The following is a 15,267-nucleotide window of genomic DNA, read 5'->3' as shown; positions in this document are numbered from 1 at the left end:
TTAAATTTGCACTTCAATTCCACATCCTCATGGAATTTTATATTAATGTAATAAATATTTTTTGCTTAGAAGTCTTTTATTGATCACCTTATCAAAATTCTCAGCAAGGAAATTTATATATAAGTTTAAAAAATTTAACTTCCTTTGGTCAGAACTGAGTCACTATTACAATTATTAATTTTTGTGTAATTGATGAAAACAATCAGAGGAACAGAAATTATATCATTGTTGAAGCTGGGTCATGGGTACAGGGAGGATCATTATGATTCTCACTCCTCTGTATATGTTTGAAATTTTCCACAATACAAAGTTAAAAAATATATGGAAGGAGTAAGTATGTTATAAATTCTGGTTAAACATTCCTAAACAAAAAATGTAAAATTTTATTGGCAGTAACATTTTAACAAGATGGATGTGACTTTTAACAAGATAGATGGTCCCTTTCTTTGGTGCAGATCAAGTAGCAACCACTATTACCAGGTTCTTGCATATCTTTCCAGAGATACTGGATGCATATATGAAATAAATACTAACATATCCTCTTTTTGATATATAAATGATAGCATATTGTGTGTACATTCTGCACCCTATTCTTTTTTGTCAATGCATCTTTGTGTATGACTATGTCATATAAATATATATGTATATATACAGACAGACACTTGCTTTTTATTTTTAAAAATGTCTTCAGAGAATTCCATGAAATGGATGAACCATAAGTTATTTAGCCAGACTCTTCCCTACTTGGTGGCATTTAAGTGGTTTCCAATCTTTTGCATTTATAATCGGTGCTGCAGTGAATAACCTTCAAAGTGTTGCTTTGCTCATCTCTAATTTTATCTTAGAAAAAAATCACCAGTTTTTAAGACCAGTTTTAATAGAAAAATGCCTTTCAACAGCTTAAGAAATACTTTTCATAGATTTAAAAACTGACCAAATGTGATTCTTTTGGCTCACTTTCAGGTGGGGCGCTCGTCCCCTTCCTGCTTTTCTAATACAAAAGAGCCAACCTTGGTGACCTAATACAAATCTCACCTCTTGTTATTTATTTTCCAAATATTTAAGCACAGCTGATTGCTCTTTTTTTTCTGAAATGCCAGAGAAAGGAAAGCTAGCATTTATTGAGAATTTACGATGTGCACGTACCATACTAGCGGATATTATCTCATGGAGCCCTCAGAACAACCCAATGACATGGACATTGTTTAAAAATAAGAAAACTAAAACTCTGAGAGGTTAAGTCACTTGCTTAAGGTCACACAGCTAGTAAGTGGTAGAGGTAAAGATTCATCCCAGGTCTGTTCGATTTCAGGAATTCACTCACTGCCTCAGAAGCCTACAAAATATATCCCTGCTATCCAAGCCAACAGTGCCTTGTACACTTTTAAATCTACTTTTAGGTTTATGGAAATATTTCAAAGATAGTACAGTTCTAGATATGCTTTATCTAGCTTCTCCTAGTTAACAAACTAAGAAATTAACATTGGTACAACACTATTAACTAAACTAGACATTTTGTTTGTATTTAACCGATTTTCCCCACTCATGTTCTTTTTCGCTGCTTTGGGATCCAATCCAGAATACCACTTTGTTTTTAGGATTTTTCTGTTACTTTTAGTTCTTTCTTTCCTGTATTTATCAGCTCCCCCACCACTTCCTGAAAGCAGAAATATTACTGAACATGTGAGTCCATCCTAGTGTCCTAGGAACAGTGCTGGACCCACGACCATGGAGTCAATGGTGACGTGACATGATTTATCTGGCTTGGCCTGATTTACTAAAGTTCTGGCTGTAGAAGAAAACAGGTTTCCAGGGCTCTGGAATATCAGGTGTGCTAATAAACGCCCCGTAAAGCAGGAGGGACACATCAGCACTTCGTCACCTTGTCTGCCAGGCGCCGGAGGAAGTGGGAGATTTGCTCATGACACCAGGTCATTTCCTCCCTCCCTGGCCTGACCTCCCAGCTCTTCCAGCAACAGCCAGTGGATGCCACGGCCAAGTCACTTAGTGACATCTTAAGGTGAGGCAAAGAACTGACAGGGCACGCTGGTCCCACACTTGGAGGGGACCTTCCAAATCCAGAGTTCCCCTTCTTGGATGGGTTGCCACATGAAAATATGAGAAGTCTAGACACTGAATGGACATCAGAACATACTTAATAAAAAGAAAATTTTGCTATGTAATTTTACCTGATCTCCATGATTATCTAGTATTTACTATCCATAGTAAGGTTTTTAAAATGTGTGAGATTCATTCAACAAATATTTACTTAATACCAACTATGTTCCAGGCACTATTTTAGGGGCTAGGTATAAGCAATAAATGCTAGAGTCCTAACCTCTGCCCTAAAAGAGCTTATATGGATATAGAAAGCAGATCAACAATCAATCAACATAGTATATAAGGCAAGTGAAATGTTGGCCAATCATGCTAAGTGTTACATTCATTTAGTATGTATCTGAGCACCTGTGTGTGCCAGGCACTGTTCTAAATCTTGGAGAGGTGACAAGGAACAAAACTAAGGTGTTAAGTTCCCTTAGCTTTGAGATAAGAAAGATTCTACTAAAAGGGGAGGCGATTTTAAATAGAAGGGTCAGGGAAGGCCTCTCCAAGAGAGTACCCTTTCATCTGAGATCTAAAAGATAAAAAAGATCAAAAAGTGGGTGGAAAGAGCATTCCAAGCAAGTGGGACAGCATGTGCAAAGGTCCTGAGGTGGAAAAGAGACTGGCAGGTTTGAAGAACTGAGAGAGAAGAATATAGTGGAGTGTGTGCAGTGAGCAAGGGGAGAAAGCAGCCACGGTATGGAGGGAATTTCAGTCCATGGGAACGTGAAAGCCACTGGGCTAATCTGTCTGTTGCCATTTTGACATTTCCCAGAATCCCCTTCCCCATGGGTTCCAGGTTCTGCCAGTCTTCGTTGCTGTGTGTGGGCTTTCTCTAGTTGCGGCGAGCAGGGGCTATTCTTCGTTGCAGTGCGTGGGCTTCTCATTGCAGTGGCTTCTCTTGTTGCGGAGCACAGGCTCCAGGTGCGCGGGCTCCAGTAGTTGTGGCACGTGGGTTCAGTAGTTGTGGCTCGTGGGCTCTAGAGCACAGGCTCAGTAGTTGTGGCGCATGGGCTTAGTTGCTCCGTGGCATGGAGGATCCCCCTGGACCAGGGCTCGAATCCATGTCCCCTACACTGGCAGGCGGATTCTTAACCACTGCGCCACCAGGGAAGCCCTCTATGCCTGCTTTTGTGCTACAACAGCAGAGCTGAGTGGCCTGCAAAACCTAAAACATTTTCTTTCTGGTCCTTTACAAAAGAAGTTTGCCAACCCTGTGCTAAGACATGGCAGGCCTTGAGCAAAGCTTCAATTCCCCCTGTGTCTGAAGACAGAGTGATTTCAGTTATTCTGACCTAATCTTGACACCCAGCAAAGGTTTTATGCAAGGAAATGATGGTGTCCAGCTAATGTTTGAAGATTCTATTTTTGCTACTGTTTGGAGGATGGCTTGGAGGAAGGCAAGACTGGAAATAGGGGGATCCATAAAGAGGTAGTTATCCAGGTGACATACGATGATGACTTGTACCAGGCGGATGGTGGTGGGGTTGGAGAGAGGAGGGAAGATGCAAGATAGATACAGTCTAGAGACACCCAGTGGCAATGGATACACTAGTGTGCAGATCACGATTAAATACTGTTCTCCAATAAAAAGAACCAGAGCTCCTTTGAGAAACAGTTAATCTCAGAGCTGGGGCAGGTAATACACAAGATGCACCTGGAACATCTTGCGATACCAGAAAGTAAGGAAGTGCTTTAAAAACTATGGGGCCATGTTGAAAGGACACAGGAGCCAACTTGAAGGACCTTCGAATGGCCAAATCTAGAGTGATTTGAACACACTAAATAAGCAATGAGAATAATAAATGATATAAGTCAATAAACAAATGGGGGGAAAGGACAGAGCCTTCTTACAGAAATTCCAATTAACAAATGTGAAAGGAATAATAGAATTTGAAAATCTCCATTTAGCAAATACCACAGGGATAATTGTTACAGTCAAGAACGGTGGATAGATGCTAAAGTTAGTGAGCAAAAGAATGATGAGAAATGGAATATCTGCATAGTCTCAAAGAATCTCCCCCCCCCCCAGGGTTCTTATTAAGGACAAAGGGAAGAAGAGTAACTTCAGAATGAAGAAACCCTATGGACATCACCTTCACCAAGTGACCACGGTTAACATCATCAGTAATGAGACACATTGACTTCAGGTAAGTCCTGATATGATGCACTGAAAAAAGCCACGGGTGGCATTCCTGCAAAAAAAAGTTGCATAACTGCAACCTAATCGTGGGAAACATCAAAGAATTTCCAATTAAGGAACATTCTCCACAACACTGGTCAGTACTCTTTAAACGTGTCAAGGTCATGAAAGACAAAGGAAGACAGATGATCTGTTAGAGGACAACTAAGTGCACGTGGGATGCGGAACGGGATCCTGGACCAGAAAAGGAACCTGAGTGGGACAACTGGCAGATTTTGAATAAGGTCCGGAGATCAGGCGGCAGTATCATAGCAAGGTTGTTCTCCTCATTTCCATAGTTGTACTGTGCTCATGTAAGCTGTTAACATTTGGGGAAGTTCAGTGAAGGGTATTTCTGGGAACGACTATTTCTGCAACTCTTGTCTAAATCTAAAATTATTTCAAAATAAAAACGTTTAAAGCTCCAGGGAAAAAAAAGATCTGGTTTGGAGAAATGATGAACAGGATTGCTGATCAAGAGGTGTGTTGGGAGGAAGAAAAGGGAAAAAAAAGTTACATTCTGCTTTGCATTGTTATCAAGTAAGATAAGATATAGATACAAGTAAAAATGCCCTAATACTTAAGATGAACTGTATAATCATCCCTGAGCAATCTGTGCCTGTCTATACACCCATTTATTTGTACACAGTAAAATCTATTTTATATGTCCAGTAGGAGTTGTATTATTGGGCATCACTTCACTCCTGAATTTCCAGAAGGGAGCAGGGGAAATTCCAGCAGGGGAGGCCAGGTTTATGAGTGTATACCAATGTATACATCTTGAATTGCATACAAGATATATAAATGTATATCTTGATTTCATTATTATCTAAAATGAGAATCTCTTGTGAATATCTGAGGCAAAACACTAGAATTAGCTAGTATTTATTTTGTGCCTGTCCCAGAGTCTACTGTCACAGGTATTATACAATTTATGGGGGATCGAATACAAAGTTCCAATTATAACCATCATTAAGTGAGTACCTACCATGTGTCAGGATCTGGGCCAGGGGCCAAATGCCTTATCTCACTTCATCCTCTCACTAACCCTGTGCCCATCATTTAGATGAGGATGTTGAGTTTCTGGGAAATTAATGAACCTGCTCAAGATCTTACAGTGTGAGGATGAAGTGAAGGTATTTGGGGGTCACTGCCCCCAGCCTTTCAGCCAGTAAGTGGCAGAGCTGGCCTGAGATGTGAGTCTAGGCTTCTAACCACAGTTGCAGGGCCTCTGCTTTGTACTCTACTCTTTCCACAATTAGCACAGGGCAGGACCAGGTATGGAGGGCTTACAATTTTGTCCAAGTCAGTGTGTTTGCTTAAGGCAGCAACATACAAGTCGTATATTACAAGGACTGGACCCTCAAGTCCCATATTTTATATTTTAGCCACTCTTGCCAACACTTGGTATCACCAACTGTAAAGGTCTGCCGATCTTACAGTTGGAGACTAGCTCACCTGTCCTTTTCAAGTCCATTTTCTTGAGTCAGCCCCTTGCAAATGGTCTGACCACATGTCTGTCCTCTCCCACCATCTTTCTGTCCTTAGCCCTTGCCATATTCTCCTCTGTTGGATTGTCTTTTTCTTAGTGATTTGAAAGAGATCTTTGTGCATGCTGGATGTTAATAATTTGTCTAAAATAGGTGGCAAGTATCCTGCTTGCCTTTAAATTTGCTATTTGGTGCCTTATTGCTATTACTATTATCAGTGTTTTAAATTTGGAGCTGTCGAATCTCTTTTCTTTGATGGTATTTGTGTCTTTTGAATAAACTAAAAATATATTCCTCCGTATTTTCTTCCACAACTGTCAGTTTTGTTCAGGTTTTGTTAATCAAGGGGGATTTATTTTTGTAACTACAGCAGGGAATCTAACTTTATTTTTTCTAGCTTGATAGTAAATTTCCCCAGCCACATTTATTGAATTGTCCTCCGTCTTTCTTTTTAAATTACATGTAAGATTTAAATCTATTTCAGATGATCATGTATTACTTTTACAATAGCAATAGCTGAAATACAATTACTTGAAAGGAATAAAATCATATATTGATGTCCTTCTCTCGTGTCTCTCCATGGTTCACACAATGCCAGGAACATAGTATGTGTTCAGTAAATATTTCTGAACTGAAGGTGTCAACTTTTCTGTTTTCTCCTAACAGTATTATGGTATATAATCTGCGATATAATCTTCACGTTAGCTATGGCATCATTACAGGTGTTTGGGGGTAAGATCATATTATTAAAGATTTTGTTCTTTTAGCACCAGTTTTTCAGTTAGATTTTACAGAATCCCATTCTACAGATATCAAAACAGGAATGTGGGGTACCAGGATTTTCTGCTTTAAAAATGAAATCAACATAGCGAGTGGGAAGCAGCCACATAGTACAGGGAGATCAGCTCTGTGCTTTGTGACCACCTAAAGGGGTGGGATAGGGAGGGTGGGAGGCAGACGCAAGAGGGAGGAGATATGGGGATATATGTATATGTATAGCTGATTCACTTTGTTATACAGCAGAAACTAACACAACATTGTAAAGCAATTATACTCCAGTAAAGATGTTAAAAAAAAATGAAATCAAATATAATCTTCATGCCCTCTTAAGCCCTTAATCACTGAAGGATTATTCATATCACCCATTTTTGGCTATTCTTAAACTAAGCTACTTTGCAGCAATCCTGAATCTTTTCCCAAATAACTAAATGATACAGCAATGAGGGCACAAGGAGTAGCCCTTAAGAGACACTAGATAAGCATTTCTTTTTCCTTCCTTTTAAATATGTCCAGTTTTAAGGAATTGCTTCCCTCCATCTCCCCACCCCATCCCAAGGCTCCCATTCATTTTCTGACATGAGCTTTTCAACTGCAGCATTTCCAATTTATAGGTTGCCCTCAGTTACTGAAAATCCGGCAAAGCTCTGCATTTATTTTTTTGTGGTGCCCGCCCCATCCCCTTCCTTGATCACAGCTGTGTTCAGCTTTCAAGAGTTACATTTAAATATAGGAACAGAAACAGTCTGTGAGGCTATTAGCAGTGAAAGATAATCCACTGGAAATGGTTCCCTGCCCGGCAGTTTTCAAGCAGACTTATCACCAAAAACTAATTATGCTGGGAGCTTCGGTCATCATGAACGTCATCGTCCAATTAGAAGTTACAGCATTTGCTGAGTCCTACGATTTATATACAAGTGGTATTTCATATTGATTACACTAATCAAGGCACATGGTATAAATTCCCAACATCCCTGGGCAAACCATCCAGATTTTTAATAATTCTCCTTTCTGCTGGTTACTGCACTAATTATGTGCTAAATAATGGCATTATTATTATATTATTATATATATTATTATTAGTGGTGAAATTTCAAGTGATTTTATGTCTATACAGTGCCTACTCTGCTGTTGGATTAAGGGATTGGCGGATTTTATCCTTGCAAATTGATACCTGGTCATCAGGACACTTGTGATATTTTTTGCCATTTTAATATTTAATACACATCACTTAACTAATGCAAAAATACGATCATGGATGGATTTTTAAAAGTCCTCCACTAATGCCATTAAAAGTTACTAATGCGATAATGATAATCAGCTTATCTAAATTAGCATTGTACTTAACAAAATAATACACAGTTTTGGAGAAGGAGAAAGTCAACTTGGCCTTTCAGCATTGCTGATGAGGGTAAACTGGTACAAGCTTTGTGGAAAGCAATTTGGTAACATTTAGCAAGAGCCTTTAAAATGTTCATGACTTTTGACCTAGTGATTCAATTTCTGGGAATCTAGCTGAATAATGCTATATATGGAAAGAGCTTTATGCATTATGATAAAAGTAGCATTATTTTTAAGAATAAAAAAATGAAAAGAAACCCAAATGTCCACCAAGGGAGTAATGGTAAGTAACATTTATACGTAGTTTTGACAACATGGAGAAATGCTATATTAGGTTACAAAGAGGGGAAAATAAAAATTTCGAATTGTGCAGACATTAGCATGTATTACACAATGATGTAAAAACATACTAAGCAGAGCAAAAGACTAAGAAAATAGAGTACAATGTTAGCAACTGTTGCCTATGGATTTGGGACTAGATTATAGGTAATTTTCTGTATTATTTTGTATTTTCCAATATTCTATAAGCATGAATTTAATATGATAAAAATGATCGACTGTATTGCAATAGTTTTAAATTAAAACATTAAGATCAATATATTCTTTTGGAGTGAAATATCAATAGTGCATTGTATTGCCCCCAGCACAATATTCCCTGTTCTTCAGAGGTGTGGTCACGTTCTCCGAGAATATTTTGTTAAAGGAAAGCACAGGAGTGCAAGGTGAGTTACAGATGAAATCAGGGAAGAGATCTACTCTGTGACTGAATTTTTTTGGCAGAAACAAGGTCAGCTGCTGAAATGACTACTGCTCTAATTGGGTAAATTCCTATTTTATCCTGCAGTTAGAATGCCAGAAAATAACAAAGAAACCCCTGAAGGTGATCAATTCTTCCATGCTCACATTTTGAAAGATGTTCTGTGCAATTCACAAACTGCATTTAAAGAACTCTTTTCGGTTGGTTACCCAAGTATTTTCCAGAAAATGAGGTTAAAAAGCATCCAAAGGTGGGTAGGAGGCTGTAGGTGTGGAGGAAGAATGTAGAAGAAGCAAAACACAAGAGATGACATGTTCATAGAATGTTTAAATTCCAAAGGATTTTACACATTTAATGTATCATTTATATTTAGAACTGGGCATCAAAGTGAATAAGCTGGCAAAGTGGATGAGAACCTCTAAGATAAATTTAAAAGTTATTTTTATTTGTAATTCTTGCTTGTTGTAAAAAGCCTAACAAAATAGATTTTATTAAAGTGATAAAAGCTCTCCTCTCTTTCCCACGCCTGCTTCAATTACCAGAGACGGCCACCATTAAAGTTATTTCATGTCCTTTAAGACAATATTCACGTATATAACTTTTTTTAAAAAACATCAATGGAGATTAAACTGTACAGAGTACTCTGCAACTTAATTTTACTTAATAATTGACCTTCAACCACTTGTATCTCAACACACATGGGTCAACCACATTTTTTTTTTTTTTTAGTGATGTGTGGCCAGGACTGCATGACTGTATCATCATTTGACCAGCCCTGTTCTCATGGACATTTGGTTGTATCCTGCTAACTGTTCTTGTGGACGATGCTGCTCTGAACATCCTTGAACACACTCATTTGCATACTTGAATTAATTCCACAGGAGAAATTCCTATAAGAATAATTGCTGGGTCAAAGGGAACTCACATTTTAATATTTTGGTAGATATCACCAAATTGGTCCCCCTCAAAACTCCCCCTAGCAAGGCATAAGAATACTCTTTCCCACTATCTGGCTGTAGAATTAAATTTTGTTTACAACGAAGAGGTGATTTCTATTCCATTGTGTTCACTTATTACGTCCATTTATTTTCAAAGTACAGGCATTTTTTACTTGACCAAAGAGAAGAGGATAAACGGCAAGGTCTGTGTAGGTTTGTCCTGATTCAAGTAGGTGCATCAGAAATTACTATTAAGAAAGTAAATCCAATTCATAAAATATGTAATTAATTCCAAAGTCACACATACCAATTTGAGGATTAAGGAAACTCCTGGGTAATTGAGAATTGTTGGCAGTATTAACTACCCATTAAAAAATATAAATTATGATTAGCTAGTCCAATCTGGGGCTTAGCATGTGCCAGGCACTGTTCTAGCTCTTTACATAGATTAACTTATTTAACCTTCATGACAACTCTATGAGGTAGGTACTACGATTATTTTATAGATTTAAAAAAATGAGGCACAGAGGGTCTTAATATGACCAAGGTCATGCAGCTAATGAAATGACAGAGCCAGAATTCCAACCAGGTACTCTGAATGCATCCTCTGGGCTCTTAACTACCATGCTACATTCAAAGTTCATCTTCAGGAAATAAGGATGCATTCCACAGTTCTCCACAAAGCTTTTCATCATAGCACTGACGATGGAAAACTTCCTTACCTGCCTTGGGTTGGAGGTGCCCCCCCACCCCAACAGCAAGATGCTGTGATGGCTAAAGTACAGGTTAATTTTTTTTTCTAAATAAATTATTTATTTATTTATTTATTTATTTATTTTTGGCTGCGTTGGGTCTTCGTTGCTGTGTGCAGGCTTTCTCTAGTTGCGGAGAGCATGGGCTACTCTTCGTTTTCGGTGTGCCGGCTTCTCACTGCCGTGGCTTCTCTTGTTGCAGAGCATGGGCTCTAGGTGCGTGGGCTTCAGTAGTTGTGGCTCACGGGCTCTAGAGCACAGGCTCAGTAGTTGTGGCGCACGGGCTTAGTTGCTCCGTGGCAATGTGGGATCTTTCCGGACCAGGGCTCGAACCCGTGTCCCCTGCATTGGCAGGCGGATTCTTAACCACTGCGCCACCAGGAAAGCCCCTACAGGTTAATTTTTATTTTGCTTTTCTACGTTTCCTCCAGTGACCACATGTTGCTTTTGTAATAAGAAGACAAAGTCACTTTACAATAGTGACAGTTCTTAAGAACAGAACGCTTTCAATACCGGAAGGTAGCTTATCTTTCCAATGTCTCATCCAACCTCCATACCAACAGCCACTCAGCATCAGGAGGGTTTTGTTTCATCAAACCACAAAACCATGCAAACACCATGACCCACTTGTGTCCGATGACTCTGCCCTTCAAGAGCTCAATCTGTAAAATGGGGCCAGCGTCACCTACTCTGGAGAGTTGCTGTATGGAGTCAAGATGTTTGTGAGGTTCAAGCACCATTTGGCACTGGCAGCTACTATCATTATGATTTTTGGAAGCCAACCCCAAAAGGCAGCCATGATGACAAATTTTAAACCAAAACGTTTATAGATATAGACACCGACTGCTAATGGTGACTGCCTGTTGAAAGGGAAAATGAGGGGCTGTGAAAGGAGAGAGACTTTTCACTGCACATCCCCTGGTATTGCTTGATTTTTTAAAAAGAAGTCGAGATTATTATTTTAAAAGAAAACATTTTAGGACTGCAGGACTTCTTATAAATGACTTTCATATTTCGGAGAGAGTATGCTGAGCTTTTTAGTTAAGTGAACATTTGACAAATGTAAATTTACTTAGTATCACTTAGATACTTAAGCCACACTAGAATCTTTAATTACAACAGCTACATGGCTAAGGCTTTTGTATTTGAACTGTAATATAAAACCAATATTTGGAGACAGCACACGTCAGAAAAAAATCCTATTCAAACATTCCATTCATGTCAAAAACAATCAAGAAATAGAGCAGTTTAAAATTATGTATCATATTTTCATAAGCTGTTCTGACTGGCAGGGGTAGTAAACTACAGCCTGGGGGCTAAATCTAGCCAACTACCTGTTAGTTTATTTTTCTAAGTGAAATTGTTATTGAGATAATTGTAGATCCACATGTAGTTATAAAAGTAACAGAGATCCCTTGTATACTTTGCCCTGTGTTTCTCATGTAACCTATCACCTGTTTTTGTATAATCCACGAGCTAAGGTTTTTTAGATTTTTAAACGGTTGAGAAAATTAAAAATATTTTGTGATGTGAAATCACATGAGATTCCAATTTCGGTGTCCGTAAAGATTTGCGGGAACACACGCACATTCCTTTACGTACCATTTCCAGCTGCTTTTGTGCTGTGAGGCCAGAGCTGAGCAGTTGCAAGTGACCGTACGACCCGCAAAGCCTAAAATATTTCCTACCAGCTTTACAGAAAAGTTTGCTGGCCTTTGGGCTGGAGACTGGGCTAGGGTCAGGAGAGAAATGAGTAACTGGAATAAAGATTTTTCTTTTAAAGACAATCTAAATGATGTCTGTACCATTGATTCCCTCAGATATCGATGTTAGAAATGTCTTCTTGCAACGAGGGACAAATGGACAATTAAATAAGTGGCAAATATGTCCAGTTTTTTCTCAAAATCTAGAGATGTCTATGTGTTTTGAAAGAATTACACACAGGACGTGAATTTCTCTTAAATATAAAGGGATCATTTATCAAAACTAAAAGAAATGAAGGTAGATTGTTTCAAATCCACAAGTAACCACCAATACAATTGAAATAACCATTTCCCTCCCAGGATGCTTAAAATGAACAAGTGCAGATAACCCTGGGCTGAATACTAGAATTATCTGCTGTTATTTCATGTGTTACTCTCTCAGCCTTGGGTAAAAACCCTACCCTTAGCTTTAGGCTGAAGCCAGTCCGTTGTGACCTTTCCAGAAATAGGTGGTGCAGTGTGAGAGCACGTGAGTACGTGCAATGCCTCGAGAATTTCAGAACTGTTTGACAAACATACACTGTCTATTTTCTATAGGCCAAAGTCCCTCAAACTAACAGGTGACAATTGAGCCATCTTAAGAACAGTTTATCAGAAAAGGGCTGTACGTAGGCATTACAAAGAGCCTTGTTCGGTGAATCCTTCCTAATGCAAGGTCTTTTGGGGGGTGGGTGAGGGCAGGCAGGGGTAAATATTTAAGTGCTGGTGCTACTAGATCTAGTTATGTTGGAAAAAACTGCAAGTTCAAATTTTACCAAGAAAACCAGACCCCAGAAATTCCATTAGCATCAGAGGTCTTAACCTAGCGGCAAAGGGACCATGGATAGAATTTAGAGGGTCCAGGGATTTGGATGGGAAGGAAGATGAATCTTATTTCACTCGCCTCTAACTGAAATTGAGCATTTGTCAGTTCGGGATGTAGGTACCAAACCACAGAAGCATTAACAGGACCAGTGATTCAGTCAGCAAAAGAAATCAGTTATTTTCATATAACATTCTGGTTGCTGTAGCTATCTTGAAATAACATTTATGCGCATCTCTCCTTCAAAATTAAGAGTATGGCTGACCCTTGAACAACACAAGTTTGAACTGCACTGGTCCACTTACACGCAGATTCTTTTTTTTTTCAAAAGTAAATACTACAGTACTACATGTCGTGGTTGGTTGAATCCATGAACATGGAGGAACTGCGGACATGGAAGGCCAAAGGCCGACTATAAATTAGACTAGGATTAAGCCCCGCATTGTTCAAGGGTCAACTATGGTTACTAACTAGGTCTGCTGCTACAGCCTTCATTTAATATAATGCTGATAAAAATGCACATAATCCAAGAAATATTTTGATAACTATTTCAATATAACTGTTTTCCTTGGCAAACCTATACATTTTGTTTTATTCTTTTAAACATCACTCAGAGAAGGGATTCAGAGATTCCACTGGACTGACAAAGGGGTCCATGACTCAAAAAGCAATGAAGAAAACTGGCCTTAAGGCAGGTCTCCCCACCAGGTGGTGCTGGGTATTAGAAGGAGCTCCACTTGGAGGACGCAGACACTGGTTCTAATCCTGACCAACTGCTGGCCTTGGGTTCTTTACCTTCATTTTCTTCTCTATTAAAACAGAAGCGTCTCAAGGTGGGGCATATACGAGATCCTAGCCACGTGGCCCCTGAGAGTGGCTGAGCACAGGCTCAGGTGGCCACTCACACTCTTGGGAGTTCAAGTGCGGTTATCACCAACGATCAGTATCGAAGCAAAATTTGCTCAAACATTTTGTAACCTGCCTGTTGGGGGAATGTAACATGGGTCATTCCTGCAATACTTGCCCCCAGCATGTGGGCAGACAGCCTAGGGACATTTTCCGATCATCCAACAACACCCATATTCAAAATTTTTTCCAATCCAACTATCGACCTCACCATTCGTGCAAAAGATCTTGTCCTTTTCCTGCCTCGACACTTAGAACTCAAATCGCTCCGTCCCCAATTCCCCTACTTCTGCCAGTGGAAGACACCCTAGTCTAAGTGGAGATTCAGGCTGCAAATAACACACAGGCACGGGAGTCCAGCACACGTGGGTCTGACTTTCCTGTGTTAGCTGCACTGAGCAGGTTAACTTTTCTGAAGATTAGTTTTCTCTTGTAACGGCAAATACAAATGTCATTCATTGTAAGGTTTGAATGGAATCCGGCAGGGAAATGCTTGAACTTCATGGTTCATGGCACTTCTTCCTCCCACCCAGAGCCCTGGCTGGCCAGCCCCAGCCAGGAGTCTTGTTTTCAAAAGTTGAGACCTTTTCTGTACCAGTGATGCACACAGGCTCCCTTTTTAGGCATGTTTTCTTTCCTCACAGGACTGGCTGCGTAATTTGCAGGGCTTGATACAAAATGCAAATGCAGGACCCCTTGTTCAAAAATTAAGAATTCCAAGACAGCAAAAGCCGAGCATGCACCCGAGTGTGAGGCCCCTCGTGACTGCACAGACGGCAAGCACGCATGAAGACAGCCCTGCTCCTTCACTGGAGCAGCTCTTCCCACCTGGCTGCACATTAGAATCACCTGCAGAATTTTAGAAAGTACTGATGCCCAGGCCCTTCCCCACAGAGACAGATTCCAAATACCTCAGAGCTTTCCAGGCACTGCAGCCCAGAGCCACAGTTGAGACCCACCGGACTAGAGTGACAGAAAGCCTTGGAAGAATGCCATGGGCCAATACGCACAAAGAACAGACAGAGGGTGCCTCAACAAAGCCCTGATAAAACAGAAACGTTCATGTACAGAATACCCTGGGTGTTCAGGACCTGTGCCAGGTGTTTCATAGCAAAGTCATCTCCAGCCTTCAAGAGCCTGCATTATTGCTCAGGGGCAGAGAATACTCACGACTCAGCATCTCCTTGCGGGTTTTAACTTGGCAAGGCTACTCCAGAGCCACGATTTCCCAGCACCCTTTGCAACAGCCATGGCGTATGACCAGCCATGTAGCCAGGAGAGGTGAGCATAAGTTTATGTGCAACCTTCCAGCAGTGCTAAGAAGAGGGAGGATGGCCTCCCCCTTCTATCTTGGCTGGAGCTTAAGTTGCCACCACCTTGGACCATGTCTTGAAGATGCGGGGCGGGGCTGAGAAGTAAGATAGAAACCACGATGTCCAGTGTCATAAGGTCACGG

Source organism: Eubalaena glacialis, chromosome 13 (genome assembly GCF_028564815.1).
Source record: "Eubalaena glacialis isolate mEubGla1 chromosome 13, mEubGla1.1.hap2.+ XY, whole genome shotgun sequence".
In the NCBI taxonomy this organism is placed as follows: domain Eukaryota; kingdom Metazoa; phylum Chordata; class Mammalia; order Artiodactyla; family Balaenidae; genus Eubalaena; species Eubalaena glacialis.
The sequence above is the reverse complement of the archived record's forward strand: the minus strand, read 5'-3'. Positions refer to the sequence as shown.